General features: G+C 49.1%; 2 protein-coding genes and 1 pseudogene across 4 annotated transcripts in view; 2 read left to right on the forward strand and 1 right to left on the reverse strand.

Moving 5' to 3' along the window:
• Window positions 1-7,958, reverse strand: part of TMBIM1 (transmembrane BAX inhibitor motif containing 1) — a 17,985-nt gene extending 10,027 nt beyond the window's left edge. Inside the window, exon 1 of one of the 3 annotated variants that reach the window (XM_008570738.1) lies at window positions 7,887-7,958. The gene's annotated coding sequence lies outside the window, so the exon portion shown is untranslated. Of the gene's footprint in view, window positions 1-3,846; window positions 3,901-7,858 lie in introns of those variants that run through there. The other 2 variants (XM_008570739.1, XM_008570741.1) reach the window with 2 other exon arrangements.
• The window catches only part of PNKD (paroxysmal nonkinesigenic dyskinesia), a 76,644-nt gene that overhangs the window by 14,306 nt on the left and 45,980 nt on the right, over window positions 1-16,358 (forward strand). The window lies entirely within an intron of this gene.
• The window catches only part of LOC103588921, a 4,407-nt pseudogene continuing 2,343 nt past the window's right edge, over window positions 14,295-16,358 (forward strand).

The following is a 16,358-nucleotide window of genomic DNA, read 5'->3' on the forward strand; positions in this document are numbered from 1 at the left end:
AAAAAAAAAAAAAAAAAAAAAAAAAAAAAAGAAGGAGGTCCCTGGAAGTCCCCTGTGTCCCTCAGAGGGACAAGCCCCAACAAAGTCTGGGCCTCTTGATAAGACCACCACCTCCCCCAGAGCGTCTCCTGGGGGCAGACCTTTAGGATCTCACAGGGAAGACACCCCCAGATCCAGGTCAACAGACACCCTCAGAGCCTCTGCTGGAAACTACAGAGAACCAGATTCTCTTTTTAGGGCACCCTGCGCAGTTCAGGGACCAGATAAAGGACTGTCTTATCTCTTCTCTCTTAAAACAACTGGGATAATTCAGAAAGAGGAAGGTGGCAGGGAGGGCCAAGGAGAGGGGATCGAATAACAGGCCAGATCTCTAAATGGGTTATTTTGAGGAAAGCTGCTCTCCATCTCCCGAGAATAGATGGGATAGAACCAAAGCAAGAATGTGGCAGGTCAGAGTAAGAAAGACCTTCCCAACCGTGGGGGTGTGAGGCGGCTGACCGGGGAAGGCAGGAGAGGGAGTGGGGGAGACCCTGCGCGGTGGACTAAGCACCCAAGGAGGAGCAAGGGGAAGGGTGCTGTGAGTCTACGACACAAAGACACCAACTGTCTTTGAACATGTTTGGGGCTTATGTAAGGGTAGGAAAATCTCCATAAGTAGTTATAATATGTGAACACACTTAATAAGATAGAAAAAGAAAGAGAGAAACTGGGCCCTTTCCTTACCTGCAGCAAGAGGCCCCTGAGTCTCCCTCTACCCCTCTACCTGCCCGCTTCGAAAGCACCCTTTTGACTCCACAACAAGAATGGTGTCCTGTTTGGAGGAAGGGGTACAGGGCAGGTCACCCTTAGAGTAGTGGTGTCTGTCATTACAGCCATCATCTCAGCACCCCAGGCCCATCTGACATCCACCATCAGGATGGTGGTATACAGTGGCTGGCTGAATGTGGCCCAAAAGGCACTGGCAGGAAAGGCCCTGTGGTCAGAATCCCCAGCTGGGCCACCAAACCATGATGTTGACCATGACCTGTCCCTTCACCTTCTTAGAGGCACCTCTGTGAAATAAGATGGGGTGGGCCAGATGATCTCTGAGCTCACTGCCAACTCTAACACCAAACTATGATCCTGTGAACTTGGCTATTCAGGGCCTGCCCTTTTTCCAGCCAGACAGCTGCCCCTCCTTGCCATAGGGTGAAGGGTGATTCAGGAAGAAGAGGGTCAGCCTTGAATGAGCCACCAGGATTCTGGTCCAGCTCAGCAGGCTGCTGAGTCACAGAGACTCCCTCCTACACTCCCCTGCCCCTCCCTTTCATGCTTCTGCTTTCAGAGGAATCCACCAGTAGACCTGTCTGCTGGGAACACAGTAGGTCCCAGTCCAGGTCTCGGGGAGCCTCAGCCACCAGCCCATCTGCCCCAGAGACCACCACTGACACTTCACCTCACCATGCCTCAGTTTCTCCACCTGGAAAATGGGATTAACACTAATAATAATAATATGCTTCCTCCCACTACCCCGAGTTGTTGTAAAAATTGAATGAGAAAATGCACATAGAGTGATGCCTGACCCCTGATGAACAGGGATAAATGTTGGCTATTTTCAGTTATTTCATTAAATCTTTATAATAGCCCAGCAGGGTGAATACTATTTTGTTATTCCCATTTACAAATGAAGAAATCGAGGCTTAGAAGAAGGAAGTCACTGCCAAGGTTACCTACTAGGGTGCGGTGAAGTCAAGACTTGGTCTCCAAGACTGACTCCTGAGTCCACGCTCTTGATCCCCTGCCCTAATCCATCATGTGGACACTGTTTCTCTGAGCCTCTCATCACTTCTACCCCAGCTTCCTGTCTAAGACCCTCCCATGACAACCTGGAAGGCTTACACAGCAAGTGGACACCAAACCATTCAGCCCCCTCCACAATCCCACGGTTCTCAAACCCTGTCCAACAGCACAAGGAGAAGAGGGTGGTCCAGAAATAGAGATTCATAAAGATCAGAGCAGAAAGGAAACTCACTTGCCCAAGGCAAGCCAACCCCTTCACTTTACAGCCAGCTACTGTGCAAGGAAGTAGAGTGACCTGTCCTTGGTCACCGAGTTGGTCCTGGGTAGAGATCCTAGCCATCTGGGTAGAGAGACCTAGGCACAGGAGAGGAAACCCCTAGCGTTGACGCCAGTCAGGGGAGTTGCTAAACTTAGCCCCACTGAGCAATGCCAAGGAGAACACTGTCAGACTAGCAGGAACCTTAGGGGCCCAGGGCCACCAGGCTTGGCAGCTTCTGAGCCCGACCTACATGAGGGCCCTGGCCACCTCCACATCACCAAAGTTCCAGCTAGGGATGAGGTTAGGGTCTGGCATCTGCCTAGGTAGTAGGGAAAGGAGGAAGTGGTCAGTGTTTACTTTCCTAGCTGTGTCTAAAGGTGGAGGCTGGAGAAGAACAGGGAGTAGAACAAAGGAAGGAAAAAGGGAGGGAGATCAAGAGACAGACAGAGGGAGGACGGTGGCCAAAGACTGGAAATCAGGTCTTCTGTGTTCTGCTGTTAGCTACTGGAAGGGCTCGTAGTCTCCAGGGGCTAAAAAGGATCTTTAAGTTTTTCCACTGGAAGCCTGAATTTTCCTAAAATACGGTCAGCTGGCCGGTTAGCTCAGTTGGTTAGAGTACAGCCTTATAATGGGTTCAGATCCCTGTACCAACCAGCCACAAGAAAACTAAATAAATAAAATGCAGTAGGCAAACTCCAGCACCAGGGAGCAAGTCGGCTGTGTCGGTAGGCAGCTGGAATCCTCACTTCACAATGCCTGTTAACAAGGCACTCAGACTCTGCTCCATCCTTGTACATTACAGATCTAAGTTTGCTCCTCTCTCTTAGGCCACAACATCCCAGAGCCTCTTCTTTCTCCAGCAGGACCTGGGATGCAGGCATGGCACCAGCAGAGGTGGGTGGGCTCACACAGCAGGACTGGCTGGTTGTCAAGGTTTTCAGATGCAGAATTAGGGAAGCATCTCCTCCCCTGGAGAGGTCTCAGTGTGGTGAACGTGCTCCCGGCTAACTGAGGCCCAGGCTTGGGCTCTCCTTGGGGGCATCTGAAGGGTTAAGGCTCTGGAATCTGCAGAGAGGAGGCCTAAGCTACTGGGGTTACAGCAAGAGGGTGTGTGTGTTGGAGGGAGGGACAGAAAGGAGCAGCTGACTGGTCCAGACAGCCTGTCCTCCTCTCTGCCAGGAACGGATGCCCAGAGCCAGAATGGAAAGAATAGCTCAGAACGCACATCTCAGGAAACCCCACCCAGCAGGCACAGGAGCACAGCCTGGCCCAGGTCTCCATGACACCCTTTCCTCCTTTCCCTTTACCCACCCACTCAAAAAAACACTTTACCCTCGCACCCCAGCACATAGCTATAAGGGCAGAGGACTAAAAAGATACACCCAGGGGTGTTTGGGCAAGTCACTGGGCCTGATTCAAGACCAAGGGGGCTTAGAAACAAGTTAATATCCTTCGGTTGGCCTGGCCTCTGGGTTTAAGAGAATGAAGAAGCCAAGTTTTTTTCTTAAAAACTGAAATATAAGAGCTGGAATGGATTTTGGAAATCATCTGGTCATTTGACAGACAAGGAAACCCCAGAGCCAAGAAAGTTCCTGCTCCATACCAAGACAGGCCCTCTTGGTCATGGGTTTAGAACTTCCTCAAACACTGTTTAAGAACTCAGAGAGACAGACGCAAGCACACACACCCAAGGAGAAGCCAGAACAAGCTCCCCGTTCCCCCAGTTCTCTCATGATCTCCCGGCTCAGAAATAGATAAAACTGCCAACCCATTACTTCCCTCCCCCAGCTGAAAGCCACCCCTCCCACCTGCTGTCTCTAGCCAGGGAGGCCTCCCCACATCCACAGAGACAGAGGGGCAGCTCCAGTCTCCTCTCCTCTGTTGGAGACTAGACCCAGACACTCCAGCTCGCTCCCTTATCATCCTCGTCTCTGGGGGCAGAATTGTGTCATCAGGGCAGTAATCTCAGAGACACCGCCAAGTCAGTGGTCAGGATGGCCTGGGAGTGCAGATAAGGAAAGAAGAAGCCATTACCAGGGCTGACGCCACTTCAGAAACACAGCCCTATCCACCTCCTTCTTTGTCTTTCATTTTTTCTTGTCTTTTCAGTTGAACCTCAAGATTCAACTTGGAGGGAGGGAGGCAAAGGAACATGAAAGATAATTAACAACCACAGTGGAGAACTTGTGGTAGGCAGGGAAGGAAGAGAACCCCTTAGAGTAGTAAGTACTACAGCACAGTTACTTACAATTAAGTGAGTAGAAACTAAGGCTCATCCGATCTTCACAAGAGAACTATGAGGTGGGTATTCTTACCCCCACTCTACAGATGAGAAAACTGAAATTCAGAGAAAAACGGATCTAAGGTCCCAAGTCAGGCAAACAGCAGAGATGGGTTTGAACACAGATCTAAGGTCTGGGTTTTTTTTCCGGCAGCTGGCTAGTATGGGGATCTGAACCCTTAATCTTTGTGGCACAAGGCCTTGCTCTAACCAGCTGGGTAACCAGCCGGCCCTGATGTCTGATTTTCAAGTTGATACCCTTTGCTTTTACATGTGACTGCAGCAGAAGTCCCTGAGGCACCCCCACCAGGCACCTGCATGAATAGGCCAGCACCTGTGGCAGGGGCAAGGTAGTAAGGATCAAAACAGCAGGAAGAAGCTGAGCAAGCGTGCTGTTGATACCAATTCCTTTTCCCAGTGGAAAGTCGATCTGGGTTAGGAGGCAGGGACCTGAGTTCCTGTCCTAGCTTTGGTACTAACTCCATTGTGTGAGTCAGGGTAGGCCACTTCACATCTCTAGACTAAGTCTGTCCATCTGTAAGATGAGTAACCGAAAAATCAAAGTTCATTCAGGTTTTGACAGCCTCTGATTCTGAATGATGGCCTAACAGAACAGAAGGGCAGAATGACATGCCCCCCAAAGAATCTGTCCTGGGGGTCTACAGGATGCCTACAAAGACAGAGGTGCATGGCATGTCCTGGGTATGCAGGCAGCCAAAACTCCCTCTCCTTCCAGACTGCCCCTAGAATGCCCTCTGAGCCTACAGCCAGGTCTTCCTGGGTGTTCACGTACCCCAGAGCCTGCAGATAAACAGCATAACACTGTAGAAAAGAAAGAGTACGAGGCACGAAGTCAAGAGACCTGGGTTCATTAACTAGTTGTGGGAATCCAGGCAAATGACCTCCCTTGGCCTCTTTTTACCCCTAAATCAGCCCACATGAAGGAGGGAAGAAAGGAAGGAGGGACTAGTTTACTGGAACCAGAGAGTGGAGAGCTAGAATCACCTAGCTGGGCATTTCCCAAATTGTTCTAAAGAACACGCCCCAGGAGACATTAATGGATGAGCACGGGGAACAGATGAGTCTGGGAAACTATCCATATCCCTTTCTTGGAAATTAAGAAGGCTCAATGGCATATCAAGCCTCTAAGATGTCCTGCAGCAGGCAAACCTGTACAACTTTGTTTAACCCAGTGTTCTTTAAACTTCCTTAAGCCTGAAACGCTGTTATTTATCAAGGCACACCTATTAACATCCTGTGGGATGCTGATCCAGGCCACCTTTGTTTTACAGATAGACTCAACCCTGAGAATGATTCATGTCCTAACTCCTTATATCTTAAAACCCCTGTCCTGGGCCGGCCTGTGGCTCACTCGGGAGAGTGCGGTGCTGATAACACCAAGGCCACGGGTTCGGATCCCATATAGGGATGGCCGATTGGCTCACTGGCTGAGCATGGTGCTGACATGGGTCATCTTTAAAAAAAAAAAAAAAAAAAAAATACCCTGTCCTTACACCCAGGCTGCCCCTCAGAGCAATCACATTAAGTACCAGGTATGCCCCCTTCACTCTCAGGGAGTCAGCTCAGCTCCAGGATCCTCTGTAAGGGTCCTCCCCCACCCCCCATTTCCAGACAGCTGTTATTAGAACCTCCAGGGTGGGATTTACTGCCAAGGGCTGGGGGACATCTCCAGCTAGCATAAAACCAGGAAACTGGCATCCGCTAACATCACCTCTATGTCACGGGAAAAAGTACAAATCATTATACACAAGAGCAAGGACTCATTGATGTCTTCCTCCCCATCCAGTGTACTGAGTGCCCTCTAGGTACCCGTCACTGTGGACTTCTAGATATCATTTCTACTTCAAAAAAGGCCCCAGGTTTTGGCCTAGAATCTTAGGGTTGGAAGATTCTGTCAAGGTCATCCCTTCCACAGTGTTCCTAACAGAAAATGTCCAGAAGGCCCACGTCACAGCTCGCCACAACTGTTAGCAGAACCTCTTCCCAGAGAGTTGCATGAGCTTCCACTCTCTGGTCCTCCCACTTTGGCCCTCTGAAAACACACAAGTATGTGTGTCCCTTCTCTGTGGCGTCTGGACTGGGGCTTCTGTCCTTTCTAAAGGGCCCAGGGTGAGAAGTTTGGGGGTTGGAGGTGCTCTGAGGTGGACGGCTTCTGGCTGAGGCCCCCATTCCCAGGGGAGGAGGCTGAACAGAGGTGGCTATTACCCAGCTCATGACATGAGGTTGTCCCAGCATTTATGTTATAACCTGTCATTACCTCTCTGACATGCCCATCTTTACAAGTGAGGCCCTGAGGTCATGGCACAAGACAGAGGAAGTCAGGGCCCTTGACACTGTAGGCTCCTGCCACTTCTTTCTAAGCTATAAACTGGGAAACTAGGTCCTTGTGACTGGAGGGACAGGGAGAGCAGGCAGGTGAAGAAGATGCATGCCTCCCCTTTTACCCCAGACAAAGCAGCCCCAGGAAGCTCCCCCTGCCACCACTGGCCAGGCCAAAGGCGCCAGCTTTGAAACCAAAGCTCACCAGTGAGATGAATATTTCAAAGCCCCAGAGAACTGGACACCTGAAGGACCTTCCATGACATCTGGCTCTGACCCTGGTTCCCAGGCCTACCACCACTTATCCCATATCCAGGGGGCTCAGGTAGGACCCCCCTGGATATCACACAGAGGCCACAGTGGAGTGAGAGGGGATAGAGACTGTGTGGGACAAGAACTGGTGCAGAACCCACAAGGTCAGGGCCGCGCCTTCTTGTACTTCCCTCTCACTGTGCCCTGTCTCCTTCCCTAGTCTTCACTTGCTTTCCCTTTTCCCATTTCCCTGTTTTGCTTTTACTCTGACCCAAAGAGGTCACCAGGAGGAGGATGGTAATTCCCCGTAGCTTTCTGAACCAGCTGCAATGGCTGGAAGCAGGGCTGGCTGAGGGCAAAGGCATGGTGGGTGGCCACTCTCAGGCCAAGGCCTTGGGCCCTTCAGAGGTTTCCACCCCAATTCCAAGCTAGGACCCTCCCTTCCCCCACCACCTAAATACTCATTCACTTGTCTACACTAAGACTGGCGCCAGGTCACGCAGGGGCGCCCTGGGGAGGGTGCCAGGCCCTGGGCTGTATCCCCTCCCTCTGCCCACCAGCTGAGGGCCATGACAGCTTTCATCTCACACACAGCTGCCCACTCTGAGGCTGGCATTAGGGACACGTTCTGCACCAGACAGGCCACTCGCGCCAGTAAGAGGGACACATGAGCACCCCCCGTGCCCTGGCCCGCTCGCCGGTGCCCACGACACGCTGCGCAGCTCCCAAAGCTAATCAGGTGCCACAGGCCCGCCCGCCTGGGACACACAGAGAAAGCGAAACTCCAACAGTCGGGGCGAGCGATCCCCAGGCTGGCGCCAGCTCCTGGGGCCGGAACAGGCCGGCCCGAAGCTGACTCCCGGAGCGGGCCCGGCGGCCGCGCACTCCCAGAAAGTTTGGGAGCCCCGGCCCCGCTGGCCCACTCCCCACCGGCCCACAGTCCCCACCTCCGCCAGCTCCGGTCCCCTGGCTTGCCTGTGCCGTTCCCGGCGGAGCGTTCGGGCCTCCCGGTGTGGCAACTCCTGCCGGGACTGGGCTGAGCTGGGCTGGGACTCCGCGCCCCGCCCTGTCGTGCGGGCCCCTTGGGGCGGGGCCTCGGGACGCCACCAGGGGGCGCCGCAGTCCGCCCCGTGTCCCGTCCGCGTCCGCCCTGGGGGCGCAAGCCTCCGATGGCCCTGACCACGATTTACCAATAACGTTGGGAGTTATTTTCGGATTTAAGGGCAATACACAATTATTGATGGAAATTTAGAAAGCACACAAAAATACAGACAGAAAAATTTCCACCCCCATCCCCACCCCCAACTCCCAGTAGGAAGCACTTGCTTTGGATGCTGCTTTGCCTGTATGTCTAGGTATTTCACTTATTTTTCTAGAGCGGGGGCATATTGTATGATGTTTTGTTTACTGCTTTTCTTTTTACTTATTTTATCGTGAACATTTTTCTTATCACTAGTCTTCCAAAGCATAATTTTAATGCTGCAAAGTATTCCACCACATGGAATACTGTGATTTGTTTTTTTTTTTTTTTTTTTTTTTTTTTTTTTTTTTTTTTTTTTTTTTTTTTTTTTTTTTTTTTTTTTTTTTTTTTTTTTTTTTTTTTTTTTTTTTTTTCACACTCAGCCAGTGAGCGCATCGGCCATCCCTATATAAGATCGGAACCCGCCAGGGAAGCGCTACCGCGCTCCCAGCGCCCCACTCTCCCAAGTGCGCCACGGGCTGGCCCAATTTCTTAAATCAATTTCCTACTGGGGGACATTCAAATTGTCTCCCATTTTTACATTGTTATAAATAATCCGTGATGAACATCCTTGACAATTCTATGCTTTTAAGCTAAGTGCACTTTTCAAGTTTAAAACTTCAAACATAGGAACATAAAGATGGAACTTGGAGTTTCTGCTTAGAATTTCCTGCCTTCAGGAAAGCAGGTCACTAGTCCTGCACTGGGACATAGATTACTACTGTTAGCACACAACACTGGGCTGAAGGCTTTGCACCCATGTTGTGAGGTTGTCGCCTAGGAAAGGAACCAAACACTTAATTAAGAATTTTTTTTTTTTTTTTTTAAAGATGACCGGTAAGGGGATCTCAACCCTTGGCTTGGTGTTGTCAGCACCATGCTCAGCCAGTGAGCAAACCGGCCATCCCTATATAGGATCCGAACCCGTGGCCTTGGTGTTATCAGCACCGCACTCTACCGAGTGAGCCACGGGCCGGCCCTTTAATTAAGAATTTTAAGAGTCTTTATTAAATGCCAGCTGGCGACTGCTTCCCCTAGGTATTTTGGTGGGAGAGCAGCAGCTAGCCTTGGTCTAGTGGAGTTTATACAGGCAAAAACCACATCCCTTTGGCACACGGGTTTGTCCCGGTGCACAAAGCAAGCTAGGTAGCTAGGTTACAGAAGCCAAAGTGAGCAGTTAAAGTAATCAAGCATAAATATTTTCATTGTGTATGGTTCTTGTTTCTTTGTAATGGTTCACTGTGTATGGTTCCTGTTTCTATGCAACTGTTTTTGAGAAGGTCAACGGTTTCTCAAGCAGGGGGCGGGTAGTCTGACAATGAGACCTAAGATGGCGTTGGTAATGATCAGGGTTCTCTGGTACACCCATCATCTTAACCCTGACAGCCACACAATGAAGAATGCAGTAGCAGCTCCATTGTACAAATGAGGAAACAGGTTCTGAGAAGTTCTGAAATCTCACTCCAGCTTGCCTGAGTTTGTGTGGTTCCAAAGTCCATGTTCTTTCCATTACGCCAAGGCTGCCAGTAGATGAACAGCTATGTTTAAAGTGCTTATCTTGTGCTAATAGCTCCAAATCAGCACTACCACTAAATGTCTTTCACAGCCCATTAACACTCTCCCTTTTTAAATGGACAGGAATTGACTTGATAAAACAAAGCTAGAAATTTTACGAAGCTAGAAATTAACACAGCTAGGCAACTAAGACTACCTGAGCACCTCCTGATACCAAACCCATCACTAAGCATTTTTACTTACATTATTATCTCCGGTGGCCAGTCTGGCTCTTTCACAGAGCAAGATTCAGGAAGGAGGGACTCATGGATTTATCTGGAAAGTCATTTGCATAATAAGCATAAGTGAAAGCAGTGTGCTTACTAGTAAGCATAGTAAGCAACGTTACCGGTTAGACTCTATATTTCAGACCAATTAAAATAGAGATGGGGCTGGCCAATTAGCTCAATTGGTTAGAGTTCAGTGTTATAGCACCAAGGTCAAGGGTTTTGATCCCCGTACCAGCCAGCCGCCAAAAAAAATAAAATAGAGATGTTTTTAAAAAGTATTCCCCTTGGGCCGGCCCGTGGCTCACTCCGGAGAGTGCGGTGCTGATAACACCAAGGCCACGGGTTCGGATCCCATATAGGGATGGCCGGTTCGCTCACTGGCTGAGCATGGTGCTGACAACACCAAGTCAAGGGTTAAGATCCCCTTACCGGTCATCTTTAAAAAAAAATAAATAAATAAATAAAAAATAAAAAGTATTCCCCCATACACACTATGTATATTTGTATCAATAGATATAATTTAAGGAGGAGTTACTTAGGGGACAGGTGCCCATTAACCATTAGCCCATTAGCTCCCCTAGCCAGCCCAACCCTTCAATGTAATTCCAGTTCCGATGAGCCACAGACCTCATTTTAGGAAGTCCCCTCCCTGGGGCCGGCCACCTGGCGCACTACTACCGTGCGCCGCTTGGGAGTGCGGGGGCACTCCCGCCAGGGTTCGGATCCCACATACAGACCGGCCGCTCACTGGCTGAGCGAGGTGCGGGCGCAACACCGAGGGTTGTGATCCCGGTCTGGTACGGGCGCGACACTGAGGGTTGCGATCCGTTGCCGGTCACGAAAAAAGACCAAAAGGAAAAAAAAGGAAGTCCCCTCCCAAAGTGTGAGCCCACCAGAACTAGTACAGCTCTGCTCAATTTCTGTCTCCCCCTTGCTCAAGGAATAGAGCCCTAGCTGAACTGCACAACCCTGCAGAAGCTGGCCAGCTCTCCTGACATCCCTATATGCTCTCTACACTTGGGGATTTAGTCTGTTTTGGCTGCTGTAACAAAAATACAGTCAGCCCTTTCTATCCAGGTCCTATATAAATGGATTCAATCAACCTGGGTTCAAAAATATTTGGAGGAAAAAAACCAATAAAAAATAACAATACAACAATAAACAATAATACAAATAAAAAACCAATACAGTATAACAACTATTTACATAGCATTTACATTGAGATAGGTACTATAAGTAATCTAGAGATTGGGCCGGCCCGGTGGCGCACTGCTACAGTACGCCGCTTGGGAGCACGGCGGTGCTCCCGCCGAGGGTTCGGATCCCACATACAGACCGGTTTCTGCTCACTGGCTGAGCGAGGGGCGGGCGCAGCACCGAGGGTTGCGATCCCGTTGCCGGTCCCGGTCCGATACGGGCGCGACACTGAGGGTTGCGGTCCGTTGCCGGACACGAAAAAAGACAAAAAGGAAAAAAAAAAAGTAATCTAGAGATGATTTAAAGTATCTGGGAGGATTTGCATAAATTGTCTGCAAATAGTACACCATTTTATATAAGGGACTTGAGAATCTGTGGATTTGGGTATCGGAGGGCATCCTGGACCCATTCACCCTTAGGTACTTGGCAGACAACAGTACATTAGGCTGGGTATTTTATAGACAACAGAATTTTTTTTTTCTTTGCAGCTGGCAGGAACCCTTAACTTTGGTGTTACAAGACTATGCTCTAACCATCTGAGCTAACTGGCCAGCCCACAATAGAAATTTATTGATTACAGTTTACTTCACAGCTGGGAATCCAAGATAAAGACCCCTGGGCTGGCGGGATAGCTCAGTTGGTTAGAGAATGGTGCTGACAACACCAAGGTCAAGGAGTCTATCCCTGTACCAGCGAGCTGCCAAAAACAAAAACAAAAATAAAACAAACTTTAAACCAAGGTCTAGGCGCCAGCAAATGAGGTGTCTGGTGAGGGCTCCCTCTGCTTTATAGATGGCGCCTTCTAGCCATGTCCTCACATGGCAGAGGGAAGGAGCAAACAGGCTCCCTCAAGCCTCTTTTATAATTGAGGGTTCCACCCTCATGACCTAATCACCTCCTAAAGGTGCAACCTCTTAATACCATCATACTGAGTGTTAAGATTTAATGTAGGAATTTGGGGGACCACCAACATTCAGATGATAGCAGGCCCCTTCTCCAGAAAGCACCCTCTACTTTCTAGAACTGCCACGATGGTCTCCAAGGAGATTTGTTTTCCAGCCTGCAATCACCAGCACCTCACATCTTCCCGCGCTGCGGGCGTGGAAGCTGGGGGCACGCACAGACAAGCCCTGCACAGGCCTTGCTATGTGCTTTCTCCTGAGCCCGCTTTCTGCCCATGGCATCAAAAATCACACCTGAAGCATCTGGCCCAGAGCGACCATGCTTAGCTCACAACAGGCATTCAGTAAATGATGTCTCCTCTTTACAAGGGCCTTATCCTTATCTGTAGGGCCCTTAGCAGATTATAAATTAAGTCCCTACTGTCACCAACCAGACAGGAATTTCCCATTCTAGAGGTGACAAAGCTGAAGGACACAGCTCCTGCTCTGAAGAAACTCACAATCTAAGGAAGCTGCAAAAGATCAGATAATTACAATTTTGACAGTTTGACAAATGCTAGGATAAAGAAATATTCACTTGGCTGTTTGGGATTCCAGAGAAAGGAGCTCCTAACTCAGCTTGGGGGGTAGGGTGAGGGTTCAGGAAAGAGGAGTCAAGTGTTTGGAGCATTTAGGAATCAGCCTAGCTAGAGGAGGTGCAGGGGAGAAGGTTCCCAGACATAGGGAACCACCCCTGAAGCAAGGGGCTTAGGACCCCTCGTCCCCACAAGGTAGAATTGTGTAGGGGTGGGTGGGCAGGTGGAGTGGGGTAGGAGGGGTAAGAAATAAGAAGGCAGGGGGCCAAGAATTAAGATTATACCCCGAGGGTAATGGGGAGCCATGAGATCTCTGAAAACAGCTATTTAGATGTTGGGAAGGTCAGGGAGGCTTTGGTGGTGCCCCTCGGGTAGGGTTGGACCAGTTCAATTTGATCTTCCAATAAACAACAAACAAATAATTTTTTTGTATAAGCATACAATATTTATCCCATACAATATTTGGGAATACTTATACTAAAAAAGTTGGGCCGATGACCGGTTCGCTCACAGCGCTCACTGGCTGAGCACAGTGCAGCCGGTCTCAAAATGGACCAAAAAAAAAAAAAAAAGTATTCATTGTTTATCCGAAATTCAAATTTAACTGGGCATCCTGTATTTTTCTGGCAATCCTACCTTGGGAGGAAAGTCAAGTCAAGTCAAGTCCTTGGCAGCAGCAAGGGTGTGGGGGAATGAAAGGGATCAGGCTGGTGTTTATTTTAGGTATGGAGTGGCTAAAGCTTAGTGATTGAAGGGAGGGGGTGGTAGGAGATGGGAAGGGGTGGGCCCAGGTGGAAGTAAGGGCAGTGAGTAGGGAAAACTTGATTGGAGCGGTGACTCCTGAGAACTTTCTCTGCTGCCATGCCCCCTCCAGCCCAGCCCCAGGGCTCCACTAATCTGTCCTACAAATTCCTCCCATAGCTGCCTGATTACCTAGCATTACTCCACCCAAGTGAGATCTTTGTGTTTACCACGAACTTTCACAAAGAAGTTGCTTTTATTCAGAGGACTTCGTATTTACCGAATTGAGGCATTTAACCCAGCCTGGGGTAAACATACCTCTCTCTCCCCACTGCAGGGCAGGGACAAAGCATCTTTCTTCCCCGGGCCTCTACAGCCCTGATCCATCCTCTGTTGAACTGAAGGAACTCTAACTCTCTAAAGGGGGTGTGGGGGGGGGAGCCTCAGGCATGAATGACAGATGTATGGAGGAAGTAGGGGGTGGGGCATTGGGGCTTTTCCCTCTAAAAATTAGCCTGATTATTCATAAATGTTATTTAGCACATTCCTAAAGAAATAGGGAGTAGACAGAGAGCATGGTGTTATAATACCAAGGTCAGTTTGGATCCCCATACCAGGCAGCCACCAAAAAAAAAGAGAGAGAGAAAGAAAAAGAAATAGGTAATAGAAACAATGGTGGATGTGGATGTCTCAAGGGTTTTATCCCAGCTTTGGCACTGAACATCTGTGGGCCCCAGAGCTCATTTCTCTAGTCATAAATGGGCCTAATCATACTGCTTTTTTCTACTTCCTATGACTTTTGAAACCTCAGATGAAATCATCCATTGAAAGGCACTGAGGGCCGGCCGGTTAGCTCAGTTGGTTAGAGTGCAGCTTTGTCAAGGGTTGAGATCCCCATACCATCCAGCCACCAAGAAAAAAAAAAATCAAGAAAGGCATTGAAAATGGTGGCATGTGGTGATGTTGATAGTGACTCTAGTGACTCAGACCCTGCTAGAACCGGAAGTGAGTTGCAGTGTGAGAAATCCCGAGCCACCAAACCTGCCCAGCGTCTGCGGCCAGGGCCAGGACAATGCTTACCAATCTCCCCTGACCATCACAGTCACCTGAGGGACTTGTGAAAATGCGTAGATTCCCTTGGGGATACCTCTTTTCCAGACCTGTGAATCAGAATCATCAGGGGAAGCATAAACAAACTCCCCCAGGTGAGTCACCAGCCAGCTTTGGTGCTAACAGACCTGGTGTGAATCCAAGTTCAAATCACTGTAGCTGTGTCACCTTGGGAATGTTACGTAACTGCTCTGAGCTTTAGTGCCCCTATCTGTAAAAAGGGTGGTCATAATATATAGTATAGTTGTTAAGTGCTTGGAGCAGAGTTATTAAAAACTGTCCATTGTTACTGTTCATGAGATAGAAACCCTGTGATTCTCTCTATGATAAAGACAACCTCCATTTGGCCAGCAGAGTAATTGCATTGGGAAGACTATACAGCACCTGGAGGGATGCATTTACCAGGTACTCAACAGGGCCAGGCTCCTGCTGTGCCCTCACATTCTGCCCACTGCAGCCATGGACCTAGACCTGTGCCAGCCAGGACTGCTGCAGGACTCTCAGCTTTTGAAGCTCCCTCGCCCTCCATCATAGGCTCCTCCTCCCACTCTCCTGCCTCCCAGTCAGGAAGTTCTTCCTCATAGTTCACTTGCATTTGTCTAAACAACTTTACTCCCCAAGAAGAGCCAACAGCTGTTTCCTCCTATCTTATTCCTGCTCCAAGATCATAGCCCCCCTAGAACCTCTCCTTACCAATAACTGCACCCCACGCCCCCATAATCTCCATTTCAAGCACCTCATGCTCTGACCACCGTCTCCTATTCTTCCAGCTCTATGACCATGATTCTGACTATTCTGTGACCATATCAGGACCAACGATCTATTCATTTTGCCACCTCTTCCTTAGGCCTCACACTCTCATTTCCCTCCTTGACCAGCTTAGATTCCAATATTATTTTTTTATTTTTTGGCAGTTGGCCAGTACAGGAATCTGAACCCATGACCTTGGTGTTGCCAGCACCACACTCTCCCAAGTGAGCTAACCATGATGTATTTATTTTATTTATTCATTTTTCGGTGGCTGGCTGCTTCGGGGGAACTGAACCCTTGACCTTTGTGTTACAGGGCTGTGCCCTAACCAACCCAGCCAACCAGTCAGCCTCTGATTCCAATATAATCACTCCTTTGCATACGCCCTCAACTCTGCCTTACTGTACTCAGCAACAAAACCTCAGCTCTGCACCCACACAGCCAAAAGTGAGGAGAAAAACATGCAATGACCCTGACTGATCTCACTTTAAGTTCATGAAAACTTAGGTTTTCCTTGTCCATTCATGTTAACATTCCCATCCTCGGTAATTATTCCATGCTTTCTCCAGTTGCTTCAAAGCTCCAGTACTTCCTTTGCAGCCTCACCCTCAGCCTTGACCTTGCTTCCTATGTTACTGAACAAAGCAAAGCAATCAGAGAACAGCCACCTATATCTCCACTTGGATATCTAATAGGCAACTGCTTCTCAAAGTCTAATGTGCAAACAAATCACTGGGGGGCAGAGGGACTGCACTGGCCGGTTAGCTCACTGGTTTAGAGCCTGGTGCTAATAACACCAAGGTCGAGGATTTGGATCCCATAGGGTCAGCTGCCAAAAAACAAACAAACAACAACAACAAAAATCATTTGGGGGGAAGCTCTTGTTAAAATGCAGATTTTGGGCCGGCCCGTGGCTCACTCGGGAGAGTGCAGTGCTGATAACACCAAGGCCCTGGGTTCGGATCCCATATAGGGATGGCTGGTTCGCTTGCTGGCTGAGCGTGGTGCTGACAACACCAAGTCAAGGGTTAAGATCCCCTTACCGGTCATCTTTTAAATAAATAAAAAATAAAATGCAGATTTTGCTTCATTCAGTCTTTAGATTCAGCATTTCTTTTTTTTTTTTTTTTTTTTTTTTTTTTTTTCCC

The sequence above is a fragment of the Galeopterus variegatus genome, unplaced genomic scaffold (genome assembly GCF_000696425.1).
Source record: "Galeopterus variegatus unplaced genomic scaffold, G_variegatus-3.0.2 Scaffold626, whole genome shotgun sequence".
NCBI lineage: Eukaryota > Metazoa > Chordata > Mammalia > Dermoptera > Cynocephalidae > Galeopterus > Galeopterus variegatus.